At 37.5% G+C, this 21,088-nt stretch overlaps 2 pseudogenes; both read right to left on the reverse strand.

The window, feature by feature from the left end:
- Nucleotides 1–21,088, reverse strand: part of LOC139159883 (zinc finger protein 135-like) — a 45,910-nt pseudogene that overhangs the window by 13,550 nt on the left and 11,272 nt on the right.
- LOC139159896 (zinc finger protein 208-like) overlaps nucleotides 17,193–21,088 on the reverse strand; it is a 46,232-nt pseudogene continuing 42,336 nt past the window's right edge.

The raw sequence follows: 21,088 nt of genomic DNA on the forward strand, positions 1-21,088 counted from the left end.
GTATCTGTATTAAAATGTACGCTGGTTTGCTTTATCTGATGGAAGGCCCGCTGGCATAGGGATGAATATCCCCACGAATAGGGGGGCTGCATTATGATGGAAATTTTCCAAGAATTTGAAGATTCTTGGATAAAATGGAGGGGGGATTGAGAGAAATATCTATAGGATCTAGGCATCTAAGGCCTAGATGGATACAAAACACTCTTATTGGAGTACTAAACTTCTGACCGTTTGGACAGTAGTTCTTGCCAGAAAAGCAAGAATGTACAAAAACATCCTGTATCAAGATGAAGAAATCCTATTGTTTAGGCCAATAAACATTCATAAAGGCTTGATGGATTAATCTAGAGAGTTCCAAGGAACTATGATGAAATTGGATGCAAGACAACCCCATATATGGACAGGAGGAAGGGGGTGTTAATTAGACATGAAACTACTATAAAAGATGATACTTGAAGTTAGGTACTCTACCTTTTGAGGTAGACGGGTAAAAATACCTGTGACTTCAAATTGGTCCCAGTGTGATATTATCACACTGGTATGTTTGGGATCTGTATGTTATGTTTGATATGTGTTATGTTTGATAAATGTTTCTATGATATATATCATGTGGTTAATAAAAGATTTTTTAGCTTTTATTCTCATGGTCTGGGGAATTTTTTTAACAACAGGGAAAAAACCTTATACGATACATAAACTCTTCCCAATGTGAGAAGTTGTTAATGGCTTGCCCCCACAACCAGAGTTCCTGTATTTTCAAGCTTTTTTCCTCTAAAGAGAACAGCCGACAGCCACACAGAGTTGGCAAACTCCAGTACCAGTATGATGCCCGTCTCGCGGTGGGAAACAATTTAGAGGTGGCAGGTTGGGCAGGACAGAGCGGAACAGGGTGGGGGCAGGTCACCCATCCTACATGGGACATGGAGTTCCGTCACATGCCTGATGTTGTATCCACTGACCCCCGTCCGGCGGTAGGAGAAAGAAACTCTGGAGCAAGAGCTGATAGCCAAACCTCTAGCAGAGCTCAGTGGCAGAAGCAGCCGGCTATGCACTTCCTGGTTCACCTCTCTGGCGCGTGTCCCCCCCCCTCTCTGTAGTGAGGAGGGGGGAAGAGGGCACGAGAAAAAAGCACCAGCAGGAACCTTTTGACTAAATGCAATAAATCTTTCCCCTTTCGCTCCAAGAGTCTCATGAACACTCATTTCTGGCCGGATTTTGAAGGGAGAAAGATCTGTGTATGGGAAGCAGGTTTGGAAAAGACAAGGAAGTGCAGCTCAGCGCAGCTAGAAGTTTGGCTGTTTATTAAATTTATTAAAAAACAAAAGTTAGATGAAGCTGACACTACTGAGCCTGATGTTCTTTAGACTGAAAAAAATTGGGGGCTCACCTTGGAGGGACATAAACAGTACCAGTACACGGTACAGGTTCCACCAGAAATCTGATGACACCAAAGGGTTCCCCTGAAGAAAAAAGGTTGGAAAACACGGCAGTGAGTGAACAGTAGGCATTTCAAATTGACGTAGGCAGAGACCAGATGAGCGCAGGGCTTGAGAAGCAGACGTCCCTGTCGCCGTCCCTTTCGGCTCAGCCTCTTGCCGCCACCCCAAGCCCTCCCTCCCTTGCTGGACTGGCTCAGCTGCTCTGGGCTGCCTTCAGCAGTCTTTTGAAACATGCTCCTATCTGCGATGAAGGAATCGATGCTTGCCTCCTGTTCTTCACAGGCAGGAGCGTGTTTCAAACTTAACTCGTCCTGCGGTGTGTGTGTGTGTGCAGCTGTCTCTCGCTTGCCCTCGCTCTCCCAGCCAAAAGTTCCCTCCGGAGAAAGAGCGGCTCCACGCATGTCTCCCCTCTTTCCCCGGAAAGTATTGGGGGGGCTTATTATGCATGTCTTGAAAAGTCCTGTTGGGCTTATTTTCTGGATATGTCTTATTTTCAGGGAAACACGGTATATGCATTGATAGAAATAGTGGAGGGAAATAGTGTCCCCTGCTCCTTAAACTTAAGAAACTCACCACGCCCTACCCAGCCATTGACCCTCAGAGTGGAAAAAACTCCTATGGTAGAAAGGGGTGGGTGGATGCGAGGGAGAAATATTGTTAAAAGCAAGAAGTGGCCAAAACCCAATTACCAGGGATAATTCTCTCTAAGGGTTAAATTGACTGAGATGTCTATTCCTAGAATGGCTTCTAGGAAGAAGAGTTGTAAAATGGGATTATGGGGTAGTGATTTCTGACAGGCTCAAAATGGTTGAACAGTGCAGTCAGGCGGTAGGGAAAGCAAGTAGGATGCTTGGCTGCATAGCTAGAGGTATAACAAACAGGAAGAGGGAGATTATGATGCTGCTATATAGAGTGCTGGTGAGGCCACATTTGGAATACTGTATTCAGTTCTGGAGACCTCACCTACAAAAAGATATTGACAAAATTGAACGGGTCCAAAGACGGGCTACAAGAATGGTGGAAAGTCTTAAGCATAAAACGTATCAGGAAAGACTTAATGAACTCAATCTGTATAGTCTGGAGGACAGAATGGAAAGGGGGGACATGATCGAAACATTTAAATATGTTAAAGGGTTAAATAAGGTCCAGGAGGGAAGTGTTTTTAAAAGGAAAGTGAACACAAGAACAAGGGGACACAATCTGGAGTCAGTTGGGGGAAAGATCAAAATCAACAGGAGAAAATATTATTTTACTGAAAGAGTAGTAGATCCTTGGAACAAACTTCCAGCGGACGTAGTAGATAAATCCACAGTAACTGAATTTAAACATGCCTGGGAGAAACATATATCCATCCTAAGATAAAATGCAGAAAATAATATAAGGGCAGACTAGATGGACCATGAGGTCTTTTTCTGCCGTCAGACTTCTATGTTTCTATTACCCCCTCATTTTTAATTGCATCTTCTGATACCAATATGATCCTGTTGCTCTTTTCTTTTCACTCTCAATCCCAGTGAAATCATTATAAATCCCAATATAATTGTCAAGCTGTCTTTTATTTTCAAGCTACTTTTCATTATATTCCAGCTTTTTTCCTATTTTTTTTTCACCTCTAAAGTCCAGAAGACATTTTTTAAAATCTTCATGAATGTATTTTAACATCCCAGCGAATTCTTCATAAACACACACCTCCATTTTGTCAAATTTAGATTTTCCTTGTGGACTTTGGACTTGACTTTCTATAGATTTGAACACTGGGCTCTATCCAACAAAATGAAATTAAAGAGAGAAAAAAGTAGGTTGTACACTTAGCCAAGATAAACCACATAGGAAGTAGAGAATAGATACAACGTGGCTCAATAGCAGTAACTGTGAAGTTACTTGAAGTTCTATCATAGTGAACAATCCCCTAAAAAGAACAAAGTATTAGTATCAATTTATGATGCTTTAGAAAGATCACATTTAGGATTACTGCAACTTGTTTGATTGCCACAATATTAAAAAAAGTGTAGTAGAGTCTCTATAAAAAGAACAGAGAAGTAGGGATGATCAGGGGGCTGGAGGCTAAAAGATATAAAGAAGAGTTGCAGGAATTGGGTTTGTCTAGTCCAGTGAAAGGAAGGACTAAGTATGACATGAGAGCCATCTTCCAACACTTCAGGGGTCAAGAAGGAGGTCAATTTATTTTGCAATGCACCAGAAAGCAAGAGAAGAAGCAGCAGATGGAAACTAACCCAGGAGAGAACCAGCCTACAACTAAGAATTTTCCCGACACTGAGAACAATTAACCGATTGCCTGAAATGGTATTGAGTCTCCTGCTTGTGCAGGGCGTCAGAATAGAAGACCCCCAAGGTCCCTCCCAACTCTCTCACAACCCCCAGTGATGGAGCACCCACAACCTCTGGAGGGAAGCCATTCCCAGAGAATCAACCTTAACTTGAGACTTTTTCAATCTTCCCACCAGCAGAAAATTGCAGCCACCAGTTTCACAACGTGCAGCACCAGTGGGATTAAATTTAGGCAGGGAAAGAACCTGCAGCACCAGCAGCTGACGCGGTTCACACCGGTTGCTTCTCTGCTTCCAGGCCGTGGAGGGAACCAAACAGCCCGACTTGCTCCCGGACTCTCCCCCCCCCCTTCCCTCAACTCACCTTCCAGCTGCTGCTTCGGTCCTTGGAAGAGCACAAAAGCCGCTCTGCACCCCACCTCCATCCCAAGTCTCCCGGAAGAGGAAGTTCTGTATTTCTTTGATTTTTCCTAGCAATTCCGTACTCGATGGTTTTAACTCGTCTACCAGGCATGTTTCCGGCAAAGATATTGCGGATGTGACTGCCATCTCCTGATAGTGGAAGAAAAACACTTGTCCCGTCTCTAAGGCGTTTGCAAGACGTTTTCACTGTATAAATGCTGTCAAATCTTTTTCACTTTGCAAGTGAGCCTAGTGAAATAGTCAAATGTGATGCTACTTGCCTTATCAAGATTAGATATGTGCTGAGCCCTAAATTTATTTGATTTTGTTTAATGACTTTTCATTTATAACAAACCAACGTACAAAACGCAAAATGTACATATCTAAAAGACCAACATACAAGGGGGGGGGGGATGGGAAAATATTTCCCCCTAAATTTATTTTTCCAAGGAAATATTTTTATTTATCAAAACGTGTACATGGTAATTGGTATAAACATAAACAACAGCAAAATAGGTATAGGTAAATTTGGATAATAGGATAGGAACGGTTGGCACAGTGGTGCACTTATTCACCCCCCTCACAGACCACCTAGGAAATGGGTGAGGTTGATTGTAGTCTGAAGTTAAAGTTTTGGGGGTTTAGGGAACAAACCGCAGCGTCAGGTAATGTGTTCCAGGCATTGATCATTCTGCTACTGAAGTTGTATTTTCTGCAGTCAGGTTTGGAGCCATTTACATTGAGTTTCTTTTTTTTTTTTAATAAACTTTATTGATTTTGAATAAAAAAGACATACAAACTTACAAACATTTAAACATATATTAGGGGTTACAGTTACCCCTCTTTTCTTTAAGTCAATTTTTAATACAGAAAAAAGGATAATGTCTTAAGTCTTTAAGTCAAACTAATATTCTAATTGAAAAGAAGAACTTTGTTTATATATTCTAATAAACATAAAATTAAATTGGTAAAAAAATAGAAGAAACCAACAACACTAACAGCAAAAAAGTCAATAACATTTAATTATGTTCATACCATTTTCTTTACCTTATTTTCGACTTATTCTTATCTATCCATATATAAAGTTTATCCCAAACAATGTAAAAGTCAGATTCTTCTTGATCATTCAGCCTTCTCGTCATCATATCCATCTCTGCACAATCCAATATTTTTCTAATTACATCCTCTTTTTTGGGGATATCTTCCCCTTTCCAATTTTGTGCATAAACTATCCTAGCGGCTGTTAAAATATGTACAACCAGAAAAGAAATATCCTAGAAGATAAAATTATGGGGATTTTTCTATTTCATATGATGTAATCTCTTTTATCATTTTTTCTATCATTCTCCAATATATCCGGACTTTGTTGCGTGTCCACCATTGATGATAATAAGAACCTATTTCATTTTTACATTTCCAACCATTTGGGGAGGTATTTGGGTACATCTTAGCAATTCTATTCGGTGGGAGATGCCATCGATAAAACATCTTAATTTGGTTTTATTTTAAAGAAACAGAGTTGGTCATCTTCCAGTTTGTTATCCAAACTTTCTCCCAAGTCTCTAAATCAAACTCTTTGCCAAAATTTTTACACCATGTAATCATATTGTCTTTGAGAGTTAAGTCAATATTTTTATGTTCTATCATATATTTATATGCTTTCCCAATTAATTTCTTTGAGTTTGTAGTCAATAAACTACTCAAGAAGTTTTTACTCTTATTAAATATGAATATTTTACTGTCTTTTTTGAACTTCGACTATATCTGTATATATTGTCACCAATCTAATGTAAATCCTTCTTCTTGAAGTTTCTCTCTTGTTTTTAAATTCATTTGTTCATTAAGTAATTGTTTATACTTTGGTATTTTCCTATCCGATATGAAATTAGGGTGGGATATCGCCTCTAGTGGGGATATCCAGTCTGGTACATTTAAGAAGTGATCTTTCTTAATATCTTTCCATACTTCTAATAAGTACTTTCTTAATGTGTGTCTTTTAAAATATGAGTGTGTTTTTTCTTTGTCTTACCAGAGGAAAGCATGCCATCCAAGCATTAAATCGTGCCCTTCTAGAGTTAATATTCTTCTATTTTCTAAAGTTATCCATTCCTTAATCCAAGTTAATGCTGCAGCTTTATAATAAAATTTCCAATTAGGTAGAGCGAATCCTGCCCTTCCCTTAATATCCTCTAAGATACTTAACTTTATTCTCGCCTTCTTACCCTGCCACAGGAATTTTTTAACAATTGTTGTTAAGTCTTTAAAAAAATTTCCCCCCTGGATTTATAGGTATTACTTGAAACAAAAACAATACCTTTGGTAAAACATTCATCTTAATAGTTGCTATTCTTCCCAAGAAAGGTATTTTCAAGTTATTCCATATTTCTAAATCTTTTTTAATTTCTTCAATTATTTTAATATAATTATCATTTTTTAATGATATCGTTTTGGCTGTGATCCATATTCCTAAATACTTTATTTTTTTAACAATCTTCATATCTGATATAATTTCTAATCTTCTTTCCTGCATTTTTGTCATATTTTAAACTATAAGTTGTGTCTTGTTTTTATTAATTTTTAAACCAGCTACCTTACCATACTCTTCTATTGTAGCTATCAGAATTGGTAATGTCGTCAATGGATTTTCAATTATGAAAGTCATATCATCCGCATATGCTTGTATTTTATATGATTCTTTCCCAATGGTTATTCCTTGTATTTTATTATTTGTCCTAATCAGTTCTGAGAAGAGGAGTAGAGTGTTCTTCTTGCAAAATATTTCTGGACTCTCTCAATTGTAAATGTTCATGAAGGTTTAAAGAATGACACAATCGTCTTTGTTCAGGGTGACTCTCAGTGGAAATCAAAACTCTCTATATCCCAAAACTTCAAGACTGATTTCCCACAGCTCCTAAGTATTTATTACATGATACCACCATTAGACCAAACACTGTAAGGGAGACATCTTCATTCCTATGGTCTGCATCCAAGAGCAACTAGCATACCTGAAGGAAGAAATGTTATATCTGCAAAATGCTAAAATCTATCTTAAATCTAAATGCTATCTTCTGGAGATTAGGCTATTCCTGTCAGTTTGGTGTCATCTGCAAATTTTTCCCCTCGTCCAAGTCATTGATGAAGATGTTGAAGAGTACTGGGCCTAAAACAGAGCCTTGGGGTATTCCAGTGCATACATCCCTCCATGTAGATGCAGGTAAAAGTTTAACTTCTTTAAAAATGCTAAAAAACCAGGAAGATGGTTAGCCTATAACTTGAAAAAGAAGAATTTGATAAGTAAATTAGAAGATGAGAAATGATGTATACATTTTCAAAACAAGATAATTGAAGAATTTAATGAAAAATTATATGATAAAGAAAAATTTCAGAGTAAAAGATAATTTGGGAACAGCTAAATTAACAAAAGTGCCTGAGAATATTAAAAATATGTTTAATGAAAAAATAACGGGACTTCCGGTTGTGACGTAGCGTTGGCGCTGTGTGTTTCCCGGTCCTCCAGGTTACATTCGGCCTTTCGAGATCGACGATAGCCCCACCGGACGGCCGTGGACCCGTAGAGCCTAAAGTCTTTGCGGGGAAGCTGGGGGTGGTCGGCGGACCCCCTGGGGAGCAGGGAAATCCCCCCGATCGTCATCCAAAGAGATCGGCCTTTTGCCGATCCGGAAACGCAATGCCTCTGTTCTTTTTTGGAAGCCACGGAAAAACGACAAACACATTTGGGATTGCTACTGATTGCTGTTGAAAGACTTAGGACGGTTTTTGGAATTTGTGGCTTTGTGCGGAATTCCCTTTGTGAAGATTGTCACTCCAGCTCTTTTTGAGCTTTAGAAAAATCTAGGAGGCGGCGACTTCAATTCCACCTTTACCCCTGGCAATATGGCGACGATGACATTGCAGAAATCAACTGAAGGCTTAAAGTACGATATTTCTGCTTAATCCCGATTGCGACTCCAATCTCGCCTTTGTACTGCGGATATTGACTTGATTTGAAATTCGCAAAGGAGAAAGTTAAAAGAAAGTGCTTGAAGGTAAGAGAAGGTTTCAATCCCAGAAACGAAAAAAAACTTGATTTGTCTCAGGAATAACAATTTGACCACTTGGAAAGTAATAAAGCAGTTTAGAACTAAAAGAACAACCAGAATACCCTTACCCCCATTTACCTTGATCTCCCCTATCTTTTCTTCCAATTTTTTTCCCCACTGATTTACCATCGTTTTATATTCCTTATTAAATAAATAATATTTACCCTTGTTTTTGTTTTTGTTCTTTTTCTTTCTTTTTTCTCAATTTTATATTTGTGGACTATTTTTTTTTCTTTTTTCTCGACATCTGGATACTAGAACTTTTGAAGATCCTTGGTATTTCCTTTTTTGCTTCACTTTCTCCCCTTCTACGTTGGAACCTTGGAACATTTACAATTATAACTTTGAATTTCTACTTTCTATTTTTTCTTAGGACTAATATTTTACAGATTTCATTAATTTCAATTCAACTACCTACAAGGATTAAACCATACCTCTTTGAACAATATGCTTCCCTTTTTCATTTACCAACTCTTCCTTGACTTTATACCATTGGAACTGAAACTATTGGAAACCAACATTACTGAATTAATTTTCACCTACTCCACCTCATCTGACCTGCTGGAAACGTGATTGTATGATACCTTATATGACATATTGATGCATTGAATTAAGGATCCATTGAAACTTTGTCTTAACTCCTACTGATTTATGAATTTAATGAATTTACTGAACTAAATTGCTGATTTGTATTTTTGTTCCCCACTTACTCTTAATATACTCTTAATATTAATATAGAAATACTATTGATTGAAGACTATAAAAATTATATATTTAACTGTGTAATATTCAGGATACTTTGACATTTACAACCAATTTACTGATTTAGCTGAATAATTTATAGTGTGACATCGACAGATTTATTCCATATGAACTTAGACATTATCATTAATCACTTTTAATTAAACTCAAACAAGATTTAATTAATTTACTTTATAGATCATAATATATAGTAATTTATTGTCCTAAGGAATTAATTAATTGACTGATTGTCTTGTCTTCCTTATACCGAATTACTGTAGTAGATAATACTATTTTGACTATTTTTATTATTCCCAACCAATTATCAACTTATTGATTGTTTGAATTTTTAATATAAAGATCTGAACGTTATAAAACTTTGATATTTTCATACTAATATTTGACTGACCTCACTTATTATATACTTAATCAATATAACGGAACTTTCCACCTGATCTTAATTATACTAAACTATCTCCCTACTACATCATACATATATTTTTCTCTTTCATTGCTGACTAACTTTGTACAACTTAAATAGTCGACATAATTACTTTATTACATTGACCTTTATCTACAATCAATATAAAGATGTCTACTCCAAATCAACCAACCTTAATGAAATCATGGAAGAAAAACTCCAATCAATCAGCAACTCCAACTCAACATCGTCCTACAGAATCCATCTCATCAGACAAAACATCCCTTTCACAGTCTTCACAAGTGACCACAACCATAACACTAAACTCCGTATTCGAAATAATGATTAAAATGCAAGATTCATTAAATACAAATTTCGAATCCTTAAGAGGAACAATGGGAGCAATGAAAGAAGACATCAAGAAAATTCAAGACCACGCGGGTCACCTTGATGAACGTATGGGGAAACTAGATGACCGAATGGAAGGTGTCCACGAAACTATCACACAAAATACCCAAAGAATAACAAACGTCGAAGAGATCACCGACAGAATGGATACCAGACTCCAATTCTCTGAAGCCAGGGCGGAACACATCAATAAATCTTTGGAAGAATCTCTCATAAATCTTGAACTGGAAAAATCAGCTTTCTTTTTATGCTTTCAGAACATAACGGAATCGGACCAACATGATCTCCCCACTGCAATGGCAGAAATAATAGCAAGCATCACTGGCAAAACTACCGAAGAAATGCTTACTCAAATTGATGAGGTGTACCGAATTTCCACTTCGTATGCCAGAAGAAATAGGCTCCCCAGAGAGGTACATGTTCGTTTCCTTAAAAGGAAAACGAGGGATGAAGTCTATAACATCTCTAAAGAGAATCCAGCGATGCATCAAGGCAGAAACATCGTGGTCTTGCGGCAAATCCCGAGACGGGTGAGAGAGAAACGTAAGTCATATCAAACATTAGCAACCAAACTAAATAAAGAGGGTATACAATTTAGATGGCTTATACCGGAAGGAATGATGATCTCTCTTCTGGACAAAAAATACAAAATTTCCTCTCCCGAAGATGCCAAAGAATTTTACGCTCCCATTCTGAAGACTGATCAGGCCACCTTGAAAGAAACTGATATTAGAGAGACGATTCCGACTGAAGAAATGAGCTCTGACGACAACCTTCCAGACAAAGACAAAGGACCCCAAAACCAAGATGGTGAACCAACTAGACAAGGACCAATTACCCGGGCAAGAACAGAAGCAAGAAGAGAGAAACCCAGGGAAAACAAAACTCAACAATAAACAAAATAAAATCACACTATTTTCAACCAACATAAATGGTTTAAATTCGCATAAAAAGAGACAGAAAATATTCCACAAATTGTCTGAATATAATTATGATATAATTTCACTACAAGAAACCCATATCAAAAAAGATGAGACTATCCTATTAGCTATTCCTAACTTTGAATTTTTTTGTGCTTCTACTGATGAAAAAAAAGAGGCATAGTCTTATACGTAAAAAAAAATTATTCACCCAAATTAATGTATGCTGATGACAACGGTCAACTATTAATTGTTCAAGTAAAACTAGAAAACAAGAAAACAATAACTATAATAACAATATACGCACCATCTATTAAACAATCTACCTACTTCAAAAATTTACATAAAAAAATACTAGAACTAAATTTGAGCAACTTTGTAATAATTGGTGATTCTAATGCAATAGCAGACATAAATAAAGACTACAAAGGCAACTCTAAACATCATACTTGTAATATCTTACCCTCAACTTTCAATCAAACAATTTATGAATTTGCCTTAAAAGATATTTGGAGATACTACCACCCGGAAACTACTCAGTAGTTTCTTTTCTCCCCCCCATAAAACATGTTCACGTATTGACATGGCTTGGTCCAATTTAGAAATTATAAACCAAATCATCGACATACAAATACTAAATGCAACTTGGGAAGACAATAATCCTTTACTGTTAATAATTAAAGACACTAACTACAACACCTTCCATAGATGGTCTATGTTCCAAACGATTATCAATCAAAAAGAATTAGAAACATAGAAACATAGAAGTCTGACGGCAGAAAAAGACCCCATGGTCCATCTAGTCTGCCCTTATACTATTTTCTGTATTTTATCTTAGGATGGATATATGTTTATCCCAGGCATGTTTAAATTCAGTTACTGTGGATTTATCTACCACGTCTGCTGGAAGTTTGTTCCAAGGATCTACTACTCTTTCAGTAAAATAATATTTTCTCATGTTGCTTTTGATCTTTCCCCCAACTAACCTCAGATTGTGTCCCCTTGTTCTTGTGTTCGCTTTCCTATTAAAAACACTTCCCTCCTGGACCTTATTTAACCCTTTAATATATTTAAATGTTTCGATCATGTCCCCCCTTTTCCTTCTGTCCTCCAGACTATACAGATTGAGTTCATTAAGTCTTTCCTGATACGTTTTATACTTAAGACCTTCCACCATTCTTGTAGCCCGTCTTTGGACCCGTTCAATTTTGTCAATATCTTTTTGTAGGTGAGGTCTCCAGAACTGAACACAGTATTCCAAATGTGGTCTCACCAGCATTCTATATAGCGGGATCATAATCTCCCTCTTCCTGCTTGTTATACCTCTAGCTATGCAGCCAAGCATCCTACTTGCTTTCCCTACTGCCTGACTGCACTGTTCACCCATTTTGAGACTGTCAGAAATCACTACGCCTAAATCCTTTTCTTTTGAAGTATTTGCTAACACAGAACTGCCAATACAATAGTCAGATTGAGGATTCCTTTTCCCCAAGTGCATTATTTTACATTTGGAAACATTAAACTGCAGTTTCCATTGCTTTGACCATTTATCTAGTAAACCTAAATCATTTCCCATATTGCCGACGCCTCCAGGAATATCAACCCTATTGCACACTTTAGAGTCATCGGCAAATAGGCAAACCTTCCCTACCAGACCTTCCCCTATGTCACTCACAAACATATTAAAAAGAATAGGACCCAGAACAGACCCTTGTGGCACACCGCTTGTAACCTGACTCTGCTCAGAATACTCGCCATTCACAACAACCCTCTGGTGTCTATGCTTCAGCCAGCTGCAAATCCATTGAACTATCCAGGGATTAAGTCCAATCTTCACTAATTTATCTATCAGCTCTTTATGTGGAACCGTATCAAAGGCTTTGCTGAAGTCCAGGTAGGCAATATCCACGGCACCACCTTCATCCAACACCTTTGTGACATAGTCAAAGAAATCAATGAGATTAGTCTGACATGATTTGCCTTCAGTAAAGCCATGCTGATTTGGGTCCAATAAGTTATTGTTTTTTAGGTGCTGATTTATCCTCTTTTTCAGTAGAGTCTCCATCATTTTAACGACAACTGATGTCAAGCTAACTGGCCTGTAGTTACCAGCTTCTTCTCTACTGCCCTTCTTGTGGATAGGCACAACACTTGCCATTCTCCAATCCTCAGGAACATCTCCTGTTAACAAGGATTGGTTAAACAAATCAGTCAGGGGGGTAGCAATGACTGATCTGAGTTCTTTAAGAACTCTGGGGTGGATGCCATCTGGACCCATTGCCTTATTTATCTTTAATCGTTCAAGTTCTTCTAAGACATCGGCTTCTAAGATCACTGGAGCTGAATCCATACAGTTGGAAGCAATGCTATATCCCTCTATAGTATTATTTTGTAAGGTGTCTTTTGAGAAAACTGAACAGAAGTAGCTATTGAAATGGTCAGCGATCTCCTTATTCCCATTAATGCATGTATTTTTCCCGGTAGTAAGCTTCGTGATGCCGCAGTTTTTCTTCTTCTTATCACTAATATATCTGAAGGTTTTATCCCCCTTCTTTAGAGATTTGGCAATTTCTTCCTCTTTTGAGGCTTTAGCAGCATATATTATCTGTTTCGCCTCCTTCTGTCTCATTTTATACACCTCCCTATCAGCTATACTTCCAGACTCTTTATACCTCCTATAGGCAGCCTTTTTTTCATTGACTATAGTCCTTACATCATTGCTAAACCATAGCGGTTTCTTCTTCCTTTTACCTTTAGTTATTTGTCTTACATACAGTCCAGTGGCTTTTAAGATGGCCTTTTTAAATACAGTCCACTGGGTGCTCGCTCCTGCCATTTTATCCCTCCCCTTTAATTCATTATCTAAATATTCCCCCATTGCATTAAAATTTGTTTTTCTGAAATCCAATACTTTGGTTGCATTATAGGATTGCTCACAATGAGTTTTTACATCAAACCACAAACATAGATGGTCACTGCAACCTAAATTTTCTCCCACCTTGACATCTGAAACCCAATTCCCATTCGTAAAAACTAAATCTAGAATATTCTCCCCTCTAGTTGGTGTCTTAACCAGCTGTGCCAGAGCTGCTCCTGTAAAGGCCTCTACTATATTCTTACTTTTGCATGTAAGGGCACTGGGGATATTCCAGTCAACATCAGGCATGTTGAAATCACCCATAACCACAATATCTCCCTTTACTGCCATTTGGGTAATTTCATCCACCATCTTGTTGTCATATTCCTCAGATTGCCCTGGAGGCCTATAGATCACCCCAATTCTAATGACAGAACCGTCTTTATTTTGCATGCAAATCCAGAGGGTCTCTAGATCTTGACATGTATTTTGAATTAGTGTTGTTTTTAGAGTTTCTTTAACATAAATGGCTACTCCACCTCCCCTTCTCTCTATTCTATCCTTCCTATACAGTGTATATCCTGGTATGGATATTTCCCATTCATTAGAATCCTTAAACCATGTCTCAGTTATGGCAACCAGGTCCAAATTATCTCTAGACAAAATACAAAATGACCTTCCCCCATTTATTAAAATTAATTTCAACGGTGAGATACCAAATGAAACAGCATGGGACGCTACCAAAGCCTATATACGTGGCATTTACATCTCTTACTCCGCAAATAAAAATAAAGAAAAACATGTTCAATTACACAAACTAAATACATCTCTTCAATTTGCCGAAAAAATATTACACAATGACCCCAAATACAACACAATCTTACTGGAAATAAAAACAATCAAACATGAAATAAACTTAATAACACAACAACACACAGCACAAAAAATTAAAATGGCAAAACAAACATACTTCGAATTCGCTAACAAACCAGGTCGTTGGTTATCCCTCAAACTAGCTCACTAAAAACTAGACAGAAATATAGACGCTTTAGTAGATTCCTCCGGACACTTAAAAACATCCAACTCTGACAAAAAACATATTATTCAGGACTTTTACCAACAACTTTATAAAGCTTCAAATCTGGATGCTGATTTACTATCAAATTATTTACAGACAAATGAACAAAAAACACTGATAACAGATGACCAAAGAACATCCTTAAATAAGTCAATCACCATCACAGAAGTTGAAGCTGCAATAAACAAACAAAAAAATAACAAAACTCCAGGCCCTGATGGAATCCCATCCGAATTCTATAAACAACACCTTGAAATAATGGCACCTATACTATTAGATATTTATAACAACGCACTTATAAATGCAAAACTCCCTACCCCTTGGTCCGAAGCCTACATAACTCTCATCCCTAAAGACACCCAAGATAGACACCTCTTAGAAAACTATAGGCCAATAGCACTACTCAATACAGATTACAAAATTTTCACAGCAATAATTGCGGACAGACTAAAGAAGATACTAAATAAAATTATTCACTCAGACCAAAACGGATTCCTTCCATCAAGAAAAATAGAAACAAATACAAGAATGATACTGAACACTATCGAATATTACAATAAACATTATGATAAAACAATTGCATTGATATTTATGGACTTTAAAAAAGCATTCGATAGTCTTCAGTGGCAATATCTTATAAATCAAATTGAATACTGTATATGAATTTCGGCTCCAAATTTTTCAATTTAATCAAAACCATCTACAGTACCCAATCTGCTAGAATTCTTTTTAATAATGATATTACAGACAGAATTTCTATAACAAAAGGTGTGCGGCAAGGATGTCCATTAGCCCCACTCATTTTCACTCTAGCAATAGAAACATTTTTGAAAACTATAAGAAACAATACACAAATCCAGGGGATTACGGTTAAAAAAGAACAATACAAACTCCAAGCTTTTGCGGACGATATTGTATTTATTCTTCAAGATCCAATACAAACAGCACTTATCTTATTTGGTGAAATAGATAAATTATAAAAAAAGACAATTATGAGCAATTGCTTAAAGAGATACAAAAAGATCTTACTAGATGGTCGAAACTAAATCTATCCCTTATGGGGAAAATATTTGCCGTAAAATCAAATATCCTCCCAAGGTTTCTTTATCTATTCCAAGTAGCCCCAATAAATCTAAATAAATCATTTTTCAATTCTTTGCACAAACAAATAAAGAAATTTATCTGGACAAAGAAAAAGGCCAGAATAAAACTGAAAAATCTCCAAGACCACAGATCCAGAGGAGGACTTGGACTTCCCTACTTCTACACATATTACCAAGCTACAATCCTATCAATGATAAAAGATTGGATTAATCTCAAGAACACAAGACTTTTAACTCTAGAGGGCTACGAGCTTCTTGCTGGGTGGCACGCATTTCTAACAATGGATTACCATAAAATACCTAAATATTTTAAAAATCACTATCTCCGCAAAACTTTAATAACAATATGGTATACGATTAAGAAGAATTATTACATCTCAATTCCAAAATGGTTATCCCCGAATGAATTATTAATCTTTCCTAACCTTTTCTCCCATACCAAAATTTTGAGATACCACCAATTACTTGACAAATCTGATGTTCTTATACCAAAACAACAATTACACGATCAAGGGATAAATATAGATTGGCTATCATACTTACAAATCAAATCAGAATACGAACAACATAAAAAACAATTCGGATTCCAAAACGATAACGCGATAGATACAATTCTTTTTGGTCCCCCAACAAAAAGGATTTCAAAATTATATAATTACTTATTAACACAAGAAAAATATGAAGAACAAGTGAAGGGGTGTATGATAGCCTGGGCTCAAAACTTTGGTTATACGATCAATTTAATTGAATGGGAGAAAACCTGGACACTAAATTATAAGATGACTACGGCAATGTCTCATAAAGTAAACCAAATAAAAATGTTCTATCGATGGCATTTGCCCCCAGCAAGAATATCTAAAATGTTCCCCAATTTTTCACCCAATTGCTGGAAATGTAAAACAAAACCGGGAACATATTACCATACATGGTGGACATGCCCACACACGAAAAAATATTGGACAACTATTAAAAATCTAATAGACCAAGTCATGTCAATCAATCTACCACTTAAACCCGAACTTTACCTCCTTGGTATATTTAGGCAAAACCTCACAAAAGCACAAAAATATCTCATTTTGCAAATCCTAACAGCAGCAAGGATATCATTCGCCCTTTTTTGGAAACATGACCAAACAACTTCATTACTGGTAGTTATCACAAAAATTATAGAATGTGCCGAAATGTCAAAAACAGCAATGGAAACACAAAACAAAAAAGACTCCGAATACTATGAAATATGGGGAAATTGGTACAAATGGGTTTCAGAAAAAAATATATCAAACTCTTATATTATACTATTAATTTATGAAACCATTAACTCTGTCTTACTCTTGAATGTTCCAACCAAACGTAAATTAACTTAAAGACTTAACTCCAAAAACCAAACAATTTGCAATAAAATTTGCAAAAAAACCTTCTATACCATATCTCTTTTTATTCGTTTTTCAACTAATACAATACATATCACACAACACACCACTACTAATACTCACTAACAATGATTATAATTACTATACTTTCTCTTTTTCTTATACTGTATACAAAATACATTTACTATACTATACATATACTCCTTCTATCTTCCCACAAAATGTCGTTTCTGAAAACCTGGACCTTTCTGTTCTTTTCCATATTCTTCCTTTCCTTCCTTTCATTATTTCCTTCTTTCCCCCCTTTTACCTATCTCTCTTCCTGTAAAATTGGTATATTTTTCCTTTTATTCTTTAATTTTAGAAAATATTCTCATTTATTTGTTATTACCTAATATATATTAATACGAGATGTAACATTTATTATTAAAATCTAAGAAATTTTTTGATAATACTAAGGACATTGTTTATTTACTGTTTATTTACAACCTTTAAGAAATACAATACTGATATTAAGAATTACATGTATTATGATTTACAACCTATAATGTATAATCTTATCACTTACCTGAACCCCTTGATTTTGCATCTCCTTCCCCATCGCCCTCTTTTTCCTTTTTTCTGTTCATTCCTTCCTACCCCCCCACTACCCTTTCCCTTTTTTTCCTATATTTATAAATAAAGTATTTTTTTTTAAAAAAAATAATAACAACAATGATGGAGTTGATGGAGGTGGTAAAAACACACAAAAAATAACAAAATCCAAGAACCAGATAGATTACCAGCAGAGATTTAAAAAATCTTACAAGACATATTAAACCTGTCAGTGTTATGCAAGTGAGGCCATTTTCCACTTTCCTTTTCTCTCCACCTATAAATTTAATCCTGAGAAATTTGAGAGTAAACTAAATCAGGCCAAAATTCCAACAATCAATTTCTCACCAACACTTTCAAAGAGAGATTACAAATGAAATTCAAGTCTTTTCTAAACTCTTGAAATGTTGCCTCATGTGAATTTTCTTGTGTGCAATAAGGGATGATTTATGCTTGAAGTAATGTCCTCAGATTGGACATTTCAAAGATTTCTCCATGGTGTGAGTATGCTGGTGTCTCACAAGGCTGGAATTATAACTAAAACCTTTCCCACAAAAAGGACATTCAAGTGGTTTCTCTCCTGTGTGTTTCCTCTGGTGTGTCACCAGGTTGCTGTTCTGACTGAAAGCTTTCCCACGGATAGGAAATTCATTATTTTTCATGTTTTCCCCAAAAACTTTAAATTTATACACATACCACATCAACATGTTACAAACTTCTACATTTTTCCAATATATGATAAAAAATACCCCAAATTTGCACTTAGTTTTATCTCCCATCAGTTTTCCTTCTATATTTAATGTTACCAGCCTGCCTCTCTCTCATTCGCTTCCCTCCACCTTTTCTCCCTATCTCCCTCTTACCATCTTCCCTCCTACCTCGCTCCTCTTCCTGAGTGAATCTTCTGGTGTGTCACCAGGCTGGAATTATCACTAAAACATTTCCCACAGTAAGGACATTCAAAGGGTTTCTCTCCTGTGTGAACCATCTGGTGTCTCACCAGGTGAGAACTCTGACTAAAACTTTTCCCACAGTCAGAACATTCAAAGGGTTTCTCTCCTGTGTGAGTCCTCTGGTGTCGCACCAGGCTGGAATTTTCAATAAAACCTTTCCCACAGTCAGGGCATTCAAAGTGTTTCTCTCCTGTGTGAGTCCTCTGGTGTTGTACCAGGCTGGAATTTTCACTAAAACCTTTCCCACAGTCAGGACATTCAAAGGGTTTCTCTCCTGTGTGAGTCCTCTGGTGTTTCACCAGGTGGCAACTCTGACTAAAACTTTTCCCACAGTCAGAACATTCAAAGGGTTTCTCTCCTGTGTGAGTCCTCTGGTGTCGCACCAGGCTGGAATTTTCAATAAAACCTTTCCCACAGTCAGGGCATTCAAAGTGTTTCTCTCCTGTGTGAGTCCTCTGGTGTCGCATCAGGCTGGAATTTTCAATAAAACCTTTCCCACAGTCAGGGCATTCAAAGTGTTTCTCTCCTGTGTGAGTCCTCTGGTGTTTCACCAGGTGGTAACTCTGACTAAAACTATTCCCACAGTCAGGGCATTCAAAGGGTTTCTCTCCTGAGTGACTCCTCTGGTGGTTTACCAGGCTGGAACTGTAACTAAATCTTTTTCCACAGTCAGGACATTCAAAGGGTTTCTCTCCTGAGTGAGTCCTCTGGTGTTTCACCAGGTGGTAACTCTGACTAAAACTATTCCCACAGTCAGGGCATTCAAAGGGTTTCTCTCCTGAGTGAGTCCTCTGGTGGTTTACCAGGCTGGAACTGTAACTAAATCTTTTTCCACAGTCAGGACATTCAAAGGGTTTCTCTCCTGAGTGAGTCCTCTGGTGTCTCACCAGGCTGGAACTATCACTAAAACTTTTCTCACATTCAGGACATTCAAAGGGTTTCTCTCCTGAGTGAGTCCTCTGGTGTGTCACCAGGTGGGAACTTTGACTAAAACCTTTCCCACACTCAGGACATTCAAAGGGTTTCTCTCCTGTGTGAGTCCTCTGGTGTTCCACCAGGTTCCTCCTGTGACTAAAACTTTTCCCAGATTCAGGACATTCAAAGGGTTTCTCTCCTGTGTGAGTCCTCTGGTGTTGCACCAGGCTGGAATTAACACTAAAACTTCTCCCACAGTCAGGGCATTCAAAGGGTTTGTCTCCTGAGTGAGTCCCCTGGTGTCTCACCAGACTGGAATTATCACTAAAACCTTTCCCACAGTCAGGACATTCAAAGGGTTTCTCTCCTGAGTGAGTCCTCCGATGTCTCTCCAGGTGGAAACTATCACTAAAACTTTTCCCACAGTCAGGACATTCAAAGGGTTTCTCTCCTGTGTGAATCCTCTGGTGTTTCACCAGGTTGGAACTCTGACTAAAACTTTTCCCACAGTCAGAACATTCAAAGGGTTTCTCTCCTGTGTGAGTCCTCTGGTGTTGCACCAGGCTGGAATTAACACTAAAACCTTTCCCACAGTCAGGACATTCAAAGGGTTTCTCTCCTTTCTGAGTCCTCTGGTGTTGCACCAGGCTGGAATTTTCACTAAAACCTTTCCCACAGTCAGGGCATTCAAAGGGTTTCTCTCCTGTGTGAGTCCTCTGGTGGTCCACCAGGCTTGAATTTTGATTAAAACTTTTCCCACAGTCAGGACATTCAAAGGGTTTCTCTCCTGTGTGAATCCTCTGGTGTTTCACCAGGTGGGAACTCTGACTAAAACTTTTCCCACAGTCAGAACATTCAAAGGGTTTCTCTCCTGTGTGAGTCCTCTGGTGTTGCACCAGGCTGGAATTAACACTAAAACTTTTCCCACAGTCAGGGCATTCAAAGGGTTTCTCTCCTGAGTGAGTCCTCTGGTGTCTCACCAGACTGGAATTATCACTAAAACCTTTCCCACAGTCAGGACATTCAAAGGGTTTCTCTCCTGAGTGAGTCCTCCGATGTCTCACCAGGTGGGAACTATCACTAAACCTTTTCCCACAGTCAGGACATTCAAAGGGTTTCTCTCCTGTGTGAGTCCTCTGGTGTTGCACCAGGCTGGAATTTTGACTAAAACATTTCCCACAGTCATGGCATTCAAAGGGTTTCTCTCCTGTGTGAGTCCTCTGGTGTTGCACCAGGCTTGAATTACTACTAAAACCTTTCCCACAGTCATGGCATTCAAAGGGTTTCACTCCTGTGTGAGTCCTCTGCTGTTTCATGACTGAAATTGTTACTGGATTTTTTTACACAGTCTGCACATTCAAATGTTTTCTCTTTTAGGCGAGTCTTGGGTTTGACTGGAATTCTCTCTTTGAAAGGATATTCAAATTGTGTTATTCCTATGTCTTTATCCTTTAGTGTGTCATGACCTGAGAATTTCTAATGAAATGTTCACACAATCT

The sequence above is a fragment of the Erythrolamprus reginae genome, chromosome 2 (genome assembly GCF_031021105.1).
Source record: "Erythrolamprus reginae isolate rEryReg1 chromosome 2, rEryReg1.hap1, whole genome shotgun sequence".
NCBI classification, from domain to species: Eukaryota; Metazoa; Chordata; class Lepidosauria; order Squamata; family Dipsadidae; genus Erythrolamprus; species Erythrolamprus reginae.